We start from the raw sequence: 16,110 nt of genomic DNA, 5'->3' as shown, positions 1-16,110 counted from the left end.
CTCCGAGCGTCCTCCGCGCTGGTCCTTGCCGTCTTCAGTCCCCCTACTCCTCTCCAAGGGGTTTCCCCATCATGTCCTCCACCCCGGAGGCCATCCTCAAGGGGATGTCAAGGGCTTGGAGGAAGGCGAGGAGGAGAACAGCGGTCGGTGAGTTCTCCGGCCATCGAGCAACCGCTGAGGGTCCCCATCATTTCAAAGGGGGCTCGAGGAAGAATTCCTTCGACAATAGGGGTTTAATAATGGGGACCGCCGGTAAAGGTGTTCTGCCTGGGAATTTTGGAGTAGCAAGATGGGGTGATACCGATCAGGAGGGCAGAACTGCCGTCACAAGCTGTGGCGGGATCCTTGATGTCGTCGGAGCCGAGGGACCAGGAGTGGTCGACGTCGACGGTGGGGCAGTGAAACATGTTGCGGGGACGATGGAAGTAGCGCATGCCGACCTTGTCGGAGCATTTTGGACGGTGGCTGTCACAGAGCATTCGGTGATGACGCATATCTCTGGTGCCACCGCTGCCCCCGGGGTGACTCCGGTTCTTCTTGAAACAGGTCTTCGTCGCCGCTGCCGTCGCCCCTACAGCCCCCGGGAATCTATCCCATCCTTTTCCCCCTAAAGTTGGGACTTCGGAGGTGGAGCGAAACAAGGCGGGGCGAAAGCCGATGAGCCCGTCACACGCACTGGACAACGCGGCTGGGAAGGACAGAAATGGGAAGAGAAGTTTGCAGCTCGAAGCAGCCTCCGGTGTATCCTTTCCAAATCGTGTTCGCGAGACTTGCAATGATGTATATTTTTTTTTTCTGGCCCACCGGGTCTTGTAACATACATCTTGTTAATTGAAAAATGAAAAAGAAATTTTGTTACTTCGTCCGCATCTTGCATCGAATAGTTGTCTGTCGAACTTCTTTATTCTTCTTTCTTCTCTCTTCCTCCTTTTCTTTTTTCCCCTTTTTTCTTTTTCTTTTTTTTTTCTACGGCATCCTAAGGTCATCGGTGGTCCCTTTTATTCATGTTGGATTGTCATTTGCCGAGCTCCTTTTTGATTTTTATGCCGTTCGAGGGTACCCGGTTGCCATTGCACCAACCCATCTTTTCCGTCAATGGCCGCAGGCTCGCCCGGGGCCATTCGGGCTTGGGGTCCCTCTTAGGGCTTGAGTCCGGGGGTCTGAGCTTCTGTCACCCTGAGTAAGTTGTCCTATTTTGCGTCGAAAGCTTCCTTGAAAGCTGGGACTCCCGATGGGAGTCCCAATCCTTGCTGTGACAGGGTTTTCTGTACCTCAGGCGCTGTTTGTTTTCCAATCGTCGCTGTTGTGATCCATTGCCTTCCTTTTTCGCTTGGAGTTTTTCTCCGCTGAAGCCGAGGTGAAGTTTGGCTCCTGTGGGAGTCTGGACGAAGAACACTAGCTGTTGAAGTTGGTGACGAAGTCCGACTCCCGTAGGAGTCCGGGCGGAGAATCCCTCTTGAAGTTGGAGTTGTGGGCGGAGCCCGACTCCCGTAGCAGTCCGGGCGGAGTCCTCCTGCAATTAAAGTTAGGTGTGAAGTCCGGCTCCCATAGGAGTCCGGACGGATCTTACTGGCGGTTGAAGTTGGCGACGGAGCCCGACTCCTGTAGGAGTCCGGGCGGAGTCCCCCTTGAGGTTGGAGTCGTGGGCGAAGCCCGGCTCCCGTAGGAGTCCGGGCAGAGTCCTCTCGGAGTTGATGTTGCGGGTGGAGCCCGGCTCCCGTAGGAATTCGGGCGGAGCCCAGCTCCCGTAGGAGTCCGGGCGGAGTCTTCCTTGGCGTCGTGGACAGAGCCCGGCTCCCGTAGGAGTCAGGGCGAAGTCTTTCTGCAATCAAAGTAGGGTACGAAGTCCAGCTCCCGTGGGAGTCCGGACGAGATTTATTAGAAATCGAAGTTGGCGACGGAGCCTGGCTCCCGTAGAGGTCCGGGCTGGGCTTACCACCGGTTGAAGTTGCTTAAGCTAGGGCAAGGTTTTCCTCCTAGGGGGCGCATATGGGCGTTGTAGGGCCTCTCCCCCCATCCTGTCTAAAAGAACCGGGCCTTTGACTTTGCTCATGTCAGGATGAGGTCCTCCTCCTGTTCCTGACATGGCTGTGGGGGCACGTTAGGGTGCTGTAAGGCCTCTCCCCCCATTCGGTCTAAAAGAACCGGGCCTTTGACTTTGCTCATGTCAGGACGAGGTCCTCTTCCTGTTCCTGACATGGCTGTGGGGGCACGTTAGGGCGCTGTAAGGCCTCTCCCCCCATCCGGTCTAAAAGAACCGGGCCTTTGACTTTGCTCAAGTTAGGGCGAGGTTCTCCTCCTGTCCCTAACAGGGCTGTGGGGGCGCATATGGGCATTGCAGGGCCTCTCCCCCCATCCGGTCTAAATGGAACCGGGCCTTCGACTTTGCTCAAGTTAGGATGAGGTTCTCCTCCTGTCCCTAACAGGGCTGTGGGGGCACGTTAGGGCACTGTAAGGCCTCTCCCCCCATTCGGTCTAAGTGGAACCGGGCCTTCGACTTTGTCGGGACGATGTTTCCCTTTCGTTTCTGACACAGTTTGTGCGAATTGTTCAAAGACATACAGGTATGCAACTTTCAATTAAAATGAAGTTATTGGTAGTACACCCATAAGTTTTTTGAGCTCCACGGTCGCGGGAGGTCGGCTCCTCTGAGTTCCTTAAGATAATAAGTTCCTGGCCGGACCTCTTCTTTGACTTGATACGGTCCTTCCCAGTTCGGGGCGAGTTTCCCCCAGTCCTGAGGTTGTGAGACAGCAGCTCGTCGAAGCACTAGATCTCCTGCTTTAAAGGCTTTGTTCTTGACCCGGGCATTGTAATATCGAGCAACTTTCTGTCTATAGGCTGCCATTCGAACCTGAGCAATCTCCCATCTTTCTTCCAGCAGGTCGAGGTTGGCTCTAAGATTTTGTGAATTTTGATGTTCGTCGAATGCCACGACCCATGCCGACGGGAGTTTAAGCTCAATTGGGATGACGGCTTCCGTACCGAAGGCTAAAGCGAAGGGGGTCTCCCCCATAGGTAGCCTCTGGGTAGTTCGATACGCCCACAGTACATGATAAAACTCGTCTGCCCAAGTTTCCTTCGCTTTTTCAAGCCTTGTCTTAATCCCCTGCAAAAGGATTCTGTTAGTCACCTCAGCTTCGCCGTTCGCCTGGGGATGGGCTACTGATGTGAAGTTATGGGAGATGTTTAGATCTTCACAGAATTCGACGAATTTTGCTCCCGCAAATTGCCGTCCATTATCAGTGATTAGGGTTCTGGGCAGATCGAACCTACACACGATCGACTTCCAGACGAAATCTTGCACTTTTGCTTCTGTGATTTTTGCTAGTGGTTCAGCTTCAACCCATTTGGTGAAGTAGTCGATCGCTACAAGGAGGAACTTCCTTTGCCCAGACGCCATGGGAAAGGGGCCAAGGATATCCATCCCCCATTGTGCAAAAGGCCAAGGGGCACTCAAGGGTGTGAGCTCGGTGGCGGGCTGTCTCTGGACGTTGGCGTATCTCTGGCATCGATCACACTTTTTGACATATTCAATCGAATCATGATGCATCGTTGGCCAGTAATATCCTTGGTGGAGCAACTTGTGGGATAAAGATCTAGCTCCCAAATGGTTTCCGTAAATTCCTTCATGTACTTCCCATAAGGCGTAGTCAGCTTCCGAGGGCCGGAGACATTTTAAGAGGGGTAAAGAGTATGATCTCTTGTACAATTTACCCTTATAAAGGAGGTATCTGGAGGATTGATTTCAGAGCTTCCGACTTCTTTCGCATCCTGGGGGAGGACTCCATCTCTGAGATAGATTATCAGTGGGTCGATCCAGCTGGGTTCGTGGTCAATCTCCATCACGGGCCGTGACTCTTCTGTACTCGGGTGCTTCAGAACTTCAAAGAGAATGCCTTTGGGCAACTCGGACGGAGCCAACGTTGCCAGCTTGGAGAGAAGGTCAGCTCTGGTATTCTCCAACCTTGGAATCTGCCTAATGTCGAAGCTGCTAAAGGCGGGGGTAAGCTCCTTTACTTTCTCAAGATATTTGGCCATACTGTCCTCCCACGCTTCATAACTCCCGCTGACTTGTCCCACCACTAGTTGGGAGTCGCTGTGTACCCAGAGTTGACCTATTCCCAGCTCTTTGGCGATCCTTAGTCCTACGATCAGAGCTTCATATTTCGCTCCATTGTTTGTTGTGGGGAACTCGAAATGCAGAGCGTACTCTATGATGACTCCCTCTGGACTGACCAAGATCAGGCCTGCGCCTGCGCCCGACATGTTGGAAGATCCGTCCACATAGAGGGTCCAAAAGCGATCGGAGGGATTAGCCTCTTCGTTGGGGGAGTTCGGTTGAGACTTCAGGTCATCAACTTCGCTTTGCTCAGGTTCAGCCTCCTTTGGGATGGTGCACTCTACTACAAAATCCGCCAGTATTTGGGCCTTCACTGCTGGTCTGGGTCGGTAGTTGATGTCGAATTTCGTGAGCTTGATCGCCTATTTTGCCATTCTCCCGGAGGTGTCCGCCCGGTGCAAGACTGCCTTGATCGGTTGATTGGTGAGTAGCGTCACGGTGTGCCCTTGAAAGTAGGGTCGGAGCCTCCGAGCTGCAATCAACAAGGCGTAAGTCAGTTTTTCTAATTTGGTGTACCTGGTCTCGGCGTCCCTCAGCGCACGGCTAACGTAGTAGACTGGTCGCTGGACTTTCACTTCTTCTTTGACAAGGACGGCCGTGAGGGCCATGGGAGAGACCGCTAGGTATAAAAATAGTTCCTCCCCAGGTTCAGGCTTTGCCAACAGCGGGGGTGAGCCAAGGTAGCTTCTTAACTCTTCGAACGCCTGTTGGCACTCAGAGGTCCAACAGAAGTTCTTCGGCTGCTTGAGGGTTTGAAAGAAGGGCAAGCACCGTTCGACCGACCTTGCGACGAAGCGATTAAGGGCCGCTATCCTCCCCGTGAGGTGCTGAACCTCTTTGATCGACTTTGGGGCGGCCATCTCCTGGATGGCGCAAATTTTCTCTGGATTGGCCTCGATCCCACGCCCTGATACCATGAAGCCCAGGAACTTTCCTGAGGTTATTCCGAAAGCGCATTTAGTGGGGTTCAACTTCATTCTATATTTTCGGAGAGCGTCGAAGGTCTCCTCGAGGTCGGTGACATGACTTCTGGAAGACTTACTTTTTACGAGCATATCATCCACGTAGACTTTCATGTTTTGGTCGATCTGCTCTTTGAAGATTTTGTTCACCAACCGTTGGTAGGTTGCGCCCGCATTCTTGAGGTCGAAAGGCATGACCCTGTAACAGTAAAGGCCACGATTAGTGATGAAAGCTATCTTTTCTTCATCTTCCGACGCCATTCTAATTTGATTATAGCCGGAGAACGCATCCATAAAGGTGAGGAGCTCATGGCCTGAGGTCGCGTTCACCAGCTGGTCGATTCTGGGAAGGGGGTAGCTATCCTTTGGGCAAGCCTTATTCAGCTTTTTGAAGTCTATGCACATCCTCCACTTGCCGTTTGCTTTTTTGACCAGGACAACATTGGAAATCCAATCAGGATAATTGACTTCCTTAATGAACCCGACCTTGAGGAGCTTATCCACTTCCTCGACTATCGCCTTCTGCCTCTCTGGGGCATGACTCCAGATTTTTTCTTTCATCGGTCGATGCTTTGGATCGACGGCCAGATGATGCTCCATGACTTTCGTGTCAATCCCCGGCATGTCCGCCGGAACCCAAGCGAAAACGTCCGTATTTCTTCGTAGAAAATCAATGAGGCGCGTCCGCACCTCCTCCCCCAGGTTGGAGCCGATTAGCGCTACATGTTCCGCGTTCCCGTCATTCAAAGGGATCGGTACCAGATCTTCGATCGGGGCGCCCCTCTCTTCGGTGAGGTCATTGCGAGCATCTAGTCCATCGACGGGATAGGGGTCAGATTGATCACTTCTTTGCAAGGCGATGTTGTAGCAGTGTCTGGCCAGGGCTTGGTCTCCCCAGACCTCTCCGATCTCCTGGTTGGTGGGGAACTTCAACTTCAAATGATAGGTCGATATGACAGCTCGGAGAGCATTGAGGCCAGGTCGGTCGAGGATGGCATTGTAGGCGGATGGCACCTTCACCACCAAGAAATTCACCAGAGCCCTGGACTGCTTTGGATATTGACCCGCGGCCACAGTCAAAGTTATCATCCCTTCCGTCGGAACGGCATCGCCGGTAAACCCTACCAAAGGGGAGCTAATCAGCCTCAGATGACCGTTAAGAGCAGACATTCTTAAAAAGGTATCATAGAACAAGATGTCGGCCGAACTTTCGTTGTCGACAAGAATGCGACGGACGTCGTAATTCGCTATATTCAAGAAAACTATGACTGCATCGTTATGAGGGAATTGGACTCCCTAGGTGTCTTCTTCGGTAAAGGTTATGGGTTCTTCAACCTTTTGCCGCTTGGGGGATACAGCCGGTATGTTGGTTGTTTTCCACTGGGGTCCTCCCGAGATGGTGTTGACGGAATCCGTCAGAGGCCGATCGTCCGGCCACCCCATGTCGGTGACCATAGTCGGAGGATGCGGGGCCTGGGAAACCAAGGGCGAGACCGGGGTCTGAGATACAACTGCGGAGGCCGTGGGTAGTTGTGCGAATGTCTCGCGAGAAGGCATCAGGTGAGGATCTAGTGGAGGAAAGGAGGAGTGGGTGCCGGATAAGATGATCGGAGGTGGATCCGTTGAGCGCTCCTTTAAGAACAAGGGTACTGCGAAGGTTCGCCGCCCTTCCTCTAGCGCCAATCCTGTTGGTGCAAAAATCCGCTTGCATCAGAGAAGCTGGAGTCGAGGGAGTCGCGATCGCCGTCGGGACTTGCAAAGAAAGTCTAAACCAGAGGTGGGGTTGCTCCAGCAAGACCCTCCGACGCTCAAGTCAGTTCTCTGCCTCAACAAGAATGGAGTGCTCGAACGAAGAATTTAGCAGAGTTTTGAGGTAAAAGAATGAGAGCTTATGGAATAATGTATCTGGGGTTTCTCTTTTATAGACGGAGAGGGCAACAGATTGATAGCGACGCCTGTAACCATCTGGTGGTGGGCCGCCCAGAGTCAGGAGGAATTTATTGCGAAGAGTAATGGAGTGGGGTCGTGGCTATCGCCGTGGCTCGCCACGTGGGATCAGTTAAGGGGAGTGGAGCAGCGTCTGCTGTCGTGACTCATCTGGGGGTGGTGGAATCGCACAGGATCCGCCATGGGGAGTGGAGCAGAATCATGACCGTTAATACGGTCTGTCAGGGAGTAATGGAGCTGCGTAGGGTTCGCCGCAGGGAGTGGAGCAGTGTTGTCCGTTACTATGGCCTGCCAGGGGGTCCAGATTGGTCGGTCAAAGTTCGGTTAGAGTCGGTAGCGAGGTCCGGTGCTTGTAGAAGTTTGGACGAGGTCTTCCCACAGTCGGAATAGAAGATGGAGCCTGGCTTCCGTAGGAATCCGAACAGAATCTACTTGCAGTCAGGGTCATGGACTGAGCCCGGCTCCCGTGGGAGTCCGGACGAAGTCTGTCCGCAGCCGTTGAGGTTGAGGGTGAAGCCCGGCTCCCGTAGGAGTCCGGGCGGAGTCTTTCTGTAGCCGTTGGAGTTGAGGACGAAGCCCGGCTCCCGTAGGAGTCCGGGTGAAGTCTTCCTGCAATTAAAGTCGTAGGCGAAGTCCGGCTCCCGTAGGAGTCCGGACAGGGCTTACCAGCAGTTGATGTTGAGGACGGAACCCGGTTCCCACAGGAGTCCGGGCGGAGTCTACTTGCGGTCGAAATTATCGACGGAGTCTGGGTCCCGTAGGAGTCCGGGTGAAGTCTGTCTGCAGTCGTTGGAGTCGAGGATGAAGCCCGGCTCCCATAGAAGTCTGGGTGAAGTCTTCCTGCAATTAAAGTCGAAGGCGAAGTCCGGCTCCCATAGGAGTCCGGACGAAGCTTACCGGCAGTCGAGGTTGGCGACGGAGCCCGACTCCCGTAGGAGTCCGAGTGGAGTCCCTCTTGAAGTTGGAGTCATGGGCAGAGCCCGGCTCCCGTAGGAGTCCGGGCGGAGTCCTCTCGGAGTTGAAGTCACGAGCGGAGCCCGGCTCCCGTAGGAGTCTGGGTGGAGTCCCCTGCAATTAAAGTTAGGCGCCCGACTCCCATAGGAGTCCGGACGGAGCTTACTGGCAGTCGAGGTTGGCGACGGAGCCCGGCTCCCGTAGGAGTCCCGGCAGAGTCCCTCTTGAAGTTGGAGTCATGGGCGGAGCCCGACTCCCATAGGAGTCCGGGCGGAGTCCTCTCGGAGTTGAAGTCACGGGCGGAGCCCGGCTCCCGTAGGAGTTCGGGTGGAGTCCCCTGCAATTAAAGTCGGGCGCAAAGTCCGGCTCCCATAGGAGTCCGGACGGAGCTTACTGGCAGTCGAGGTTGGCGACGGAGCCCGGCTCCCGTAGGAGTCCGAGCGGAGTCCCTCTTGAAGTTGGAGTCGTGGGCGGAGCCCGGCTCCCGTAGGAGTCCGGGCGGAGTCCTCTCGGAGTTGAAGTCGCGGGCGGAGCCCGGCTCCCGTAGGAGTCCGGGCGGAGTCCCCTGCAATTAAAGTCGGGCGCAAAGTCTGGCTCCCATAGGAGTCCGGATGGAGCTTACCGGCAGTCGAGGTTGGCGACGGAGCCCAGCTCCCGTAGGAGTCCGGGCGGAGTCTTTCTGCAGCCGTTGGAGTTGAGGATGAAGCCCGGCTCCCGTAGGAGTCCCCTGCAATTAAAGTCAGGCGCAAAGTCCGACTCCCATAAGAGTACGGATGGAGCTTACCGACAGTCGAGGTTGGCGACGGAGCCCGACTCCCGTAGGAGTTCGGGCGGAGTCCCTCTTGAAGTTGGAGTCGTGGGCGGAGCCCGGCTCCCGTAGGAGTCTAGGCGGGGTCCTCCCGGAGCTGATTCTGTTGAGAACTTTGGCTGTGGGTATTTTGTACCCAACACCGTCGAGGTTGGCGATGGAGCCCGGCTCCCGTAGGAGTCCGGGCGGAGTCCCTCTTGAAGTTGGAGTCGTGGGCAGAGCCCGGCTCCTGTAGGAGTCCGGGCGGGGTCCTCCCGGAGCTGATTCTGTTGAGAACTTCGGCTGTGGATATTTTGTACCCAACAATCATGATTCTATCAATTTTATTAACAATTAATATCAAATACATGTGTTTGAAAGATAAAATATAGAAAACATCCTATCGCATCATTCATGCAATTGGCTTATAGGACATTATTTTTTCATCTTGATCCTATATGGGTATCCAAAATTTTTTTAGTGAATAATCGATATGGGACTAAATACACGTCTGCATGGGTTTTTAAAGCTATGGTGTCCTCACCAGGTTGAGTCCAAATCCATACATCCATTCATAAATATCATAATTCGCCCATAGTCAACCTAATGAACCCATGCTGTAATATCTCCTAATTCACATAGATTATATTCTTAAAGCTATGGTGTCCTCACCAGGTTGAGTCCAAATCCAAACATCTATTCATACACACCATAATTAGCCCATAGTCAACCTAATGAACCCATGCTGTAATATCTCCTAGTTCACATAGATTATGGGCTAGGTTGACTCTAATATCATTTGTAACAACCCAGTATCTCATCCAAAAATACTAGCCAAAAGATATTATTTGAGTTTCTTAATCTTGTATGAATACCTAAGATCTTTCTAGCGAATAACCAATGTAGGACTAAATACACATCTGTATGAGTTCTCACAATAGTATTGTTTGCTATATTGATAAGATATAATAATAGACTATACATAAATTAAATGTATGCGATGTAAAATACCATAATAATCTTCAACATCTTAAAGTTGGTCCTCGAACTATCAAATCATTAGTTCGTGATTTTGTCATCAAACAATGTACACTATTAAATCCCATTTGTCTACTTTTGTGAGTTAAGATCTTATAATGTGGTTTTGCAAAGAATTCCGGTCAAGGGATTCTTGATATATTTTCACCTCAAGGAATTGCAAGTATGCTATTGGAGGGAGACCCAAGCACTCAACTGGATCAGTTTACTAGAAGGTCACTGGATCAGATCAACTAATAGTGGATTGAAAGGCATAAGGAATTGGATATAAGAGACCCCTGGTTTATTTGCTAATTTGCAAACAAAACTACATAGGTGAGCAAATTTGCCTTATAATTTCCATGTTCTCCAATTTTATGGTATGCACCTCCTATTATTTATTTGGATGCATGATGATGCAAATCAAATGACTCATTATAAAATATAAATTAAGAAAGTATATTAGTGCCCAAAAATTGGAGTACTTTCAACCAAGAGCAAAAGAACGAAAAGAAAGAAGAAAAGAAAAGAAAACATTATTGGAGTTATTTGTTAGATTGTTTTTGTATGGCATCAACAATGTTTGCTGATCTCATTCCTATCTGCACTTGAGCAGTATTTAGTATCACCCTAGAAAAAATGTAGCTTTTTGTGTTGAAAATATCTAAACTTAATTGTGCATGGATCTTAGAGTCCAAGTTTGATAAAATCAAGAGATGCTATGTACCGATCAAAGAGCCTTTTGTGTTTCCAAGAGTCCTCATTTTAATAAAGTGTTGGAAGACATAGGCGATTTCACGTATATATTTTAATATTTTTTTAAAAAAAATCATAGCAAAAAGTAAATAGATTAATCAAATTAATCTAACATGCATATGTATTTCTAAACTTAATTTTTTAAACACCACAGCAGAAAATAAGATTAAAATAATTTTAATCTGAATTTTGTATACATAAAAATATAAAAGCACATAGATCTATTTCATATGCTGAAATTGATATATGCTGAAATTCAGATTGTGATCAAATCACATACCTGTTTTGCAATCTCTTTCTTCAAAATTAGATTTGGAAGAGACGAGGCTCTCTGTTAGCTGCATAAGTATTCGGCCTCTATGAGTATCCACTCAGAATCAACCTGGAACGGCCCTCTATAATCTGAATTTTGATTTTTCAAAATTCAGCTTGCTGAATCTGAACGAAGCTTAGATCGCAATCAATGTTTGATCTTTCTCCTTGATCTTCTTCTTCTTCTCTTCTCTAATCTTTTTTCCTTCCTCATGTGCTGCTACCAGCACTAGAAACTAGCAATCAATGGATGCCCAACAGCTTTTGGGCATGAGATAAATTGAGACGCGCGTCCCAAGTGGTATGGCATGGGGATGCCTAAGGAGAAGAGAAAGAGGGAGGAAGAGAGAGCATGGGAGGTTCACTTGGGGTGGAGAGGGGCTGGCATGGATGGTTTTAAAATCTTAGAGGAGGTCCCTTTTTATAGGCACAAAGATTGAATCCTATTCAATCATATAATATATGTCCTACTTGCATTAAGATTCCTATTAACTTAAGTTATCCAACTTACATTAGGAAGCCCATTAGGTGTCAACTATTGGAGTCTTTGCACCCATAATTAGACACTATCTTTTGCACCTAAGAGACACCCCATATGAGAACTAAAGGCCCTCTAATCAATGGACACACCCAAATTGAACAATTCAAAGTGGCGCCCTATAATAACTATCAAGGAGATTCATAAGGGACTTGCACCTTTAATTTATGTGATCCATAACCTTAGATACCCAACAATTAGAGTCTCATGAATTTTATTCATGTAGGTAATCAGTAGATAATTAAGTTAGAATTAACTTATCAAATAAGAAATTTTAACTGAAAGAGAAATTGTGTCCAACCATATGCTCGCAAGGTTACCGTAAACCCAATGGATTTCTCTAAATCCAATTGACACTCATAAGCTCAATTACTAATTTCAGGCATGATCCCTTTATTGTGTGATCTCATAGATTCAATTCTATCTGATAGTGAGACATACAATGATCTATATCATTATATCATTGAAACTCTTTTCAATGGGTCAAAACAATTTCACTTTAACTCAATTAAGGATTGTTGATCCAAAACAACCCTAGTGAGCTCTCACAATCCATCAATGATACCTAGTAGTATTTAGTAAAAATCTAATAGAACTGAAATGAACCTCTAGGTGTAGTTAACGTATAATTCAGTCCCTCTATCGTGAGTCCCGACTAGATGGCAGATCATGGATAAATCGTCAAACCTCAACATCAGTCATATGATACATTCGATTAGCTTAAGTCCAGATGTGATGTCTATGAAAACTCTTTTCCATCAATCACTCTACTGTAGCCACAGATTCATGGACTAGCTTTTCAAATCTCATAGGACTACTCTCTATCAAGATTGATAGATCCTATCTTAATGCGCATCCTACTTCTACAGTGAACCAACTGTCGCCAATATCCACTACAAGAACTCATTGAGACCTATATTTATGTGTCAATCAAACTTCAGCAGCCTCACTATGAGCAGTAGTACCATCTCAAGTCAAAAGATCAATCACACAACTATAGCATCGAGACAATCACTGATGATTGAATAGAAATCCAAGTGATCTCTCGTATGGTCACGCTCAGTGCTAGTTATTCTCTAACAACCATCTGCATTTGTTGTCCTATGTCTCTACACAGTAGACTAGAGACCCATCTTTCCTAAAAAAAATGATTTGTGTGTCAGTCTGTCTGAATCCATCATCATCCTCATGATGATCCTATGATTGAGAGTATTTAGGAATCAAATATATGTCTCTAATTCTTAATACTTTGAGAATATATATCAATGCTAATTCTATGGACAATTCAAGACACATCACACTTGAATGAGAAAGAACTTGCTCCTTTTATTGATCATATCAATATATTAAGTACAAATTTATGCCTTAGATATATTATAATGTGTCAGCCATATTGGCTTCTAGAACAAACATCTAACAATCTCCCACTTGGACTAAAGCTAATTGGCCACAAATCTAAGTTTCATCTTTTCAAGGTGGACTTTCATTTTTATTTGGCTTAACTACTTAGTCAGTGGGTCTGCCATATTATCTGCAAAGTCTACTCTTTGCACCTCGATATGAGGTAGTCGCATAATTGCTGCTCTATGTGTTTGGATTTTTGGTGAGACCTTAGACTCCTTAGCAAGGGCTATGGTGCCATTGTCTTTACAGTACTGTGTCAGGGTATGACATCTAGTTCTACAACTAACATTAGAGCCAGAATTCATCCTACACATCTACAGTATATGCAGCCTCCATTGATCGAATATTCAAAACCATTCTGATATATCGAACAAGAATACATCCTCGACTCGCAACTTAGAATCTCCTCCAAAGATCAAGAATAAATTCTTAGTGCTCCTCATTTTAATTCGACTGATACCTGCTCATGACACTCACAGCAAGGGCAATATCAGGTCGAGTACATAGCATGATGTTGCTCCTAGATTGATTTTGATGATTACAAATCAGATTGAAGGGATTCAAATAATTTTAAAATAAAAAAGTCCTTATGATCTTCAAGGGCAAAATCATAATTTCACTAAAATCTTGATTTGATAGTACCATTTGGTAGAACAAATGATTTGAAATCTATTGATGAAAATTTCATTGTGTTTGGACTTATATTTTTGAAGTTATGAAGGTTTGAAGTGCATGAGTCGACTCATGAGTCAACTCATGGCACTGTGAGCTGATTGGCACACAAAAATTCTCCTTCGCACGCTAGTTTTCTGGCTTGGCACGACCTGTGAGTCGACTCATGAGTCGACCCACAAGGCATGAGTCGACTCATGAGTCGACCCCTGCTAATTTGAGCCAAGAAATTCCAGAAAAGCATTCTCTGGTTTTTGCAACAGAGGTCGACTCATGAGTCGACCCCTGAAGCATGAGTCGACTCATGAGTCGACCCCTGCGACGGGAAATGTCAGCAACGGCTATTTTTTTGCCCATTTTAATTGCCATTTATGCTTCCTAAAAATCCTCTAACGGCTCTTTATCTGCCTAAATTGTTTTCTCTTGCTTCTAATGCTACAAAATGCTTTAAATGATGAAAGAAATTGCAGATTAAATAGCGGATCAAACGTGAAATCAAATGTGAAGAGAAAGAGAGGAAAAAGAGAAGAACAGAAGAGAGGATCCGAAATTTGCAAGAAAAAGCCTGAGATCAACGAAAAATCCAAAGAGAAAAAGAGAGAGGATCCACAATATACCAGAGAGATTGTGATAGAGAAAAGCTAGATCTTTCAAGGAGAGAATTCTTCACGCCTATTGTTTCAACCTTGATCTAGAGATCGTTCAAAGCTTTCAAGAGATCTTCAATCAACGATCAACCTCTTCTCAAGCATTCGTTCAACCGTTCATTCATCTTGAGAAAATCTGAAAAAGGGGTTCTTCATTTGAGTAAAGCTTTTATTGTTATATTTGCTCATTTAAGGAGCTGTTATTGTATTAATCTGTGCTCTAAATATTCTTACTCTTTGTGAGTTTTTGTTCTTGTTTTTGGAGGATTTTCAAAACAAGGAAAGGTTGATCCGAACCTGAAATCGGAGTGTTTTGGGTTTACTTGTACCCGGGAAACAAGTGATCTAGCTTGGGATAGCTAGTGTCGGAGTTTCCGACGTCTTGTATTCTAGCTTGGGATAGCTAGTGTCAGAGTTTCCGACGTTTTGTATTCGGGTTGAATACAAAGGATAGTGGATTGAAATTCCCAAGTGGGATCTTGGGGAGTGGATGTAGGTGCAAGGTTAGCACCGAACCACTATAAATCCTTGTGTTTGTGGTGTGCTTTATCGCTTTATCTTATTTCTTTATTATATCCTTGCAATACTGCTTTAGGTAACTAATATTGATTTAAAGCCATTGTTTTGTTCTTCATAAGTTATCTGTTGGGCTTAAAATTTTTAGAAACTCAATTCACCCCCCCCTCTTGGGTTGCATAGCTGGGCAACAAGTGGTATCAGAGCCAGTGCTCTAGCCCTTCTTTGATCTAACAATCAAAGAGCCAAAGATCTATGGCAACCCATGTTGGAACTTCTCTAGCCGAGGGGCAATCAACAAACCGACCTCCACTTTTCAATGGGTCTAATTACACCTATTGAAAAGCTCGGATAAAGATTTTCATACAAGCACTCGACTATGATATGTGGAGTATCATAGTGAATGGTCCTCACACACCCACCAAGATTATAGATGGTGAGGAGTCAACCAAACCCGAGAAAGAATGGGATGAGGTTGACAAGAAATTGGCACAATTAAATGCCAAAGCTATGAATGTTCTTTATTGTGCACTAGATGCTAGTGAATTTATCGCATTTCTACTTGTGCATCTGCTAAAAAAATATGGAATAGGTTAGAAGTCACCCATGAGGGAACAAATCAAGTAAAAGAGTCTAAAATAAACATGCTTGTACATAAATATGAATTGTTCAAAATAGAGCATGATGAGTCCATAACTGCTTTGTTTACTCATTTTACTGATATAATCAATGGTTTAAAGAGTCTTGGCAAATCTTATACTAACAGTGAACTTGTAAGGAAGATTCTCAGGTCACTGCCAAGAACTTGGGAAGCCAAGGTGACTGCCATCCAAGAAGCAAAGGACTTGAACACTCTACCTCTAGAAGAGCTTCTTGGATCCTTGATGACTCATGAACTTAGCATGATGCAACATCAAGAGGATAAAATCAAAAAGAAAAGAACCATTGCCCTCAAATCCACAACTTCACTTGATTATGAAACAGATGACTCTGAAGATGAAGATCAGGATGAGGAGATGGCTCTCATCACCCGAAAATTCAAGAAGTTTCTAAGAAAAAGGAAACAGGGGATGAGAAAGAAATTCACAAAAGGGGATCAAAGCATAGAAAAGGAGAAAGATCAAACCCCTATATACTACGAGTGCAAGAAGCCAGGATATTTCAGATCCGATTGTCCTCAATTGAAGAAAGGTCCAAAGAAATTCAAAAAGAAGGCAATGATGGCGACCTGGAGTGCGAGTGATGACTCAAGCTCCGACGAGGAAACCTCAACAGAACAAGCGAATCTGTGCCTGATGGCACATGAAAATGAGGTAACTTCTAAATCCACTAGTGAATTTACTTTTGAAGAATTGTAAGAAGCATTCTATGATTCAATTGATGAATTAAAGAAACTAGGGAAGAAAAACAAAGAGCTGAAATTGGAAAATCAGTCCTTAGTGAAACAAGCTGAAATTCTTTCAATTGAAAAATTC

Source organism: Elaeis guineensis, chromosome 1 (assembly GCF_000442705.2).
Source record: "Elaeis guineensis isolate ETL-2024a chromosome 1, EG11, whole genome shotgun sequence".
Classification (NCBI taxonomy): domain Eukaryota; kingdom Viridiplantae; phylum Streptophyta; class Magnoliopsida; order Arecales; family Arecaceae; genus Elaeis; species Elaeis guineensis.
Note: the sequence above shows the minus strand (reverse complement) of the source record.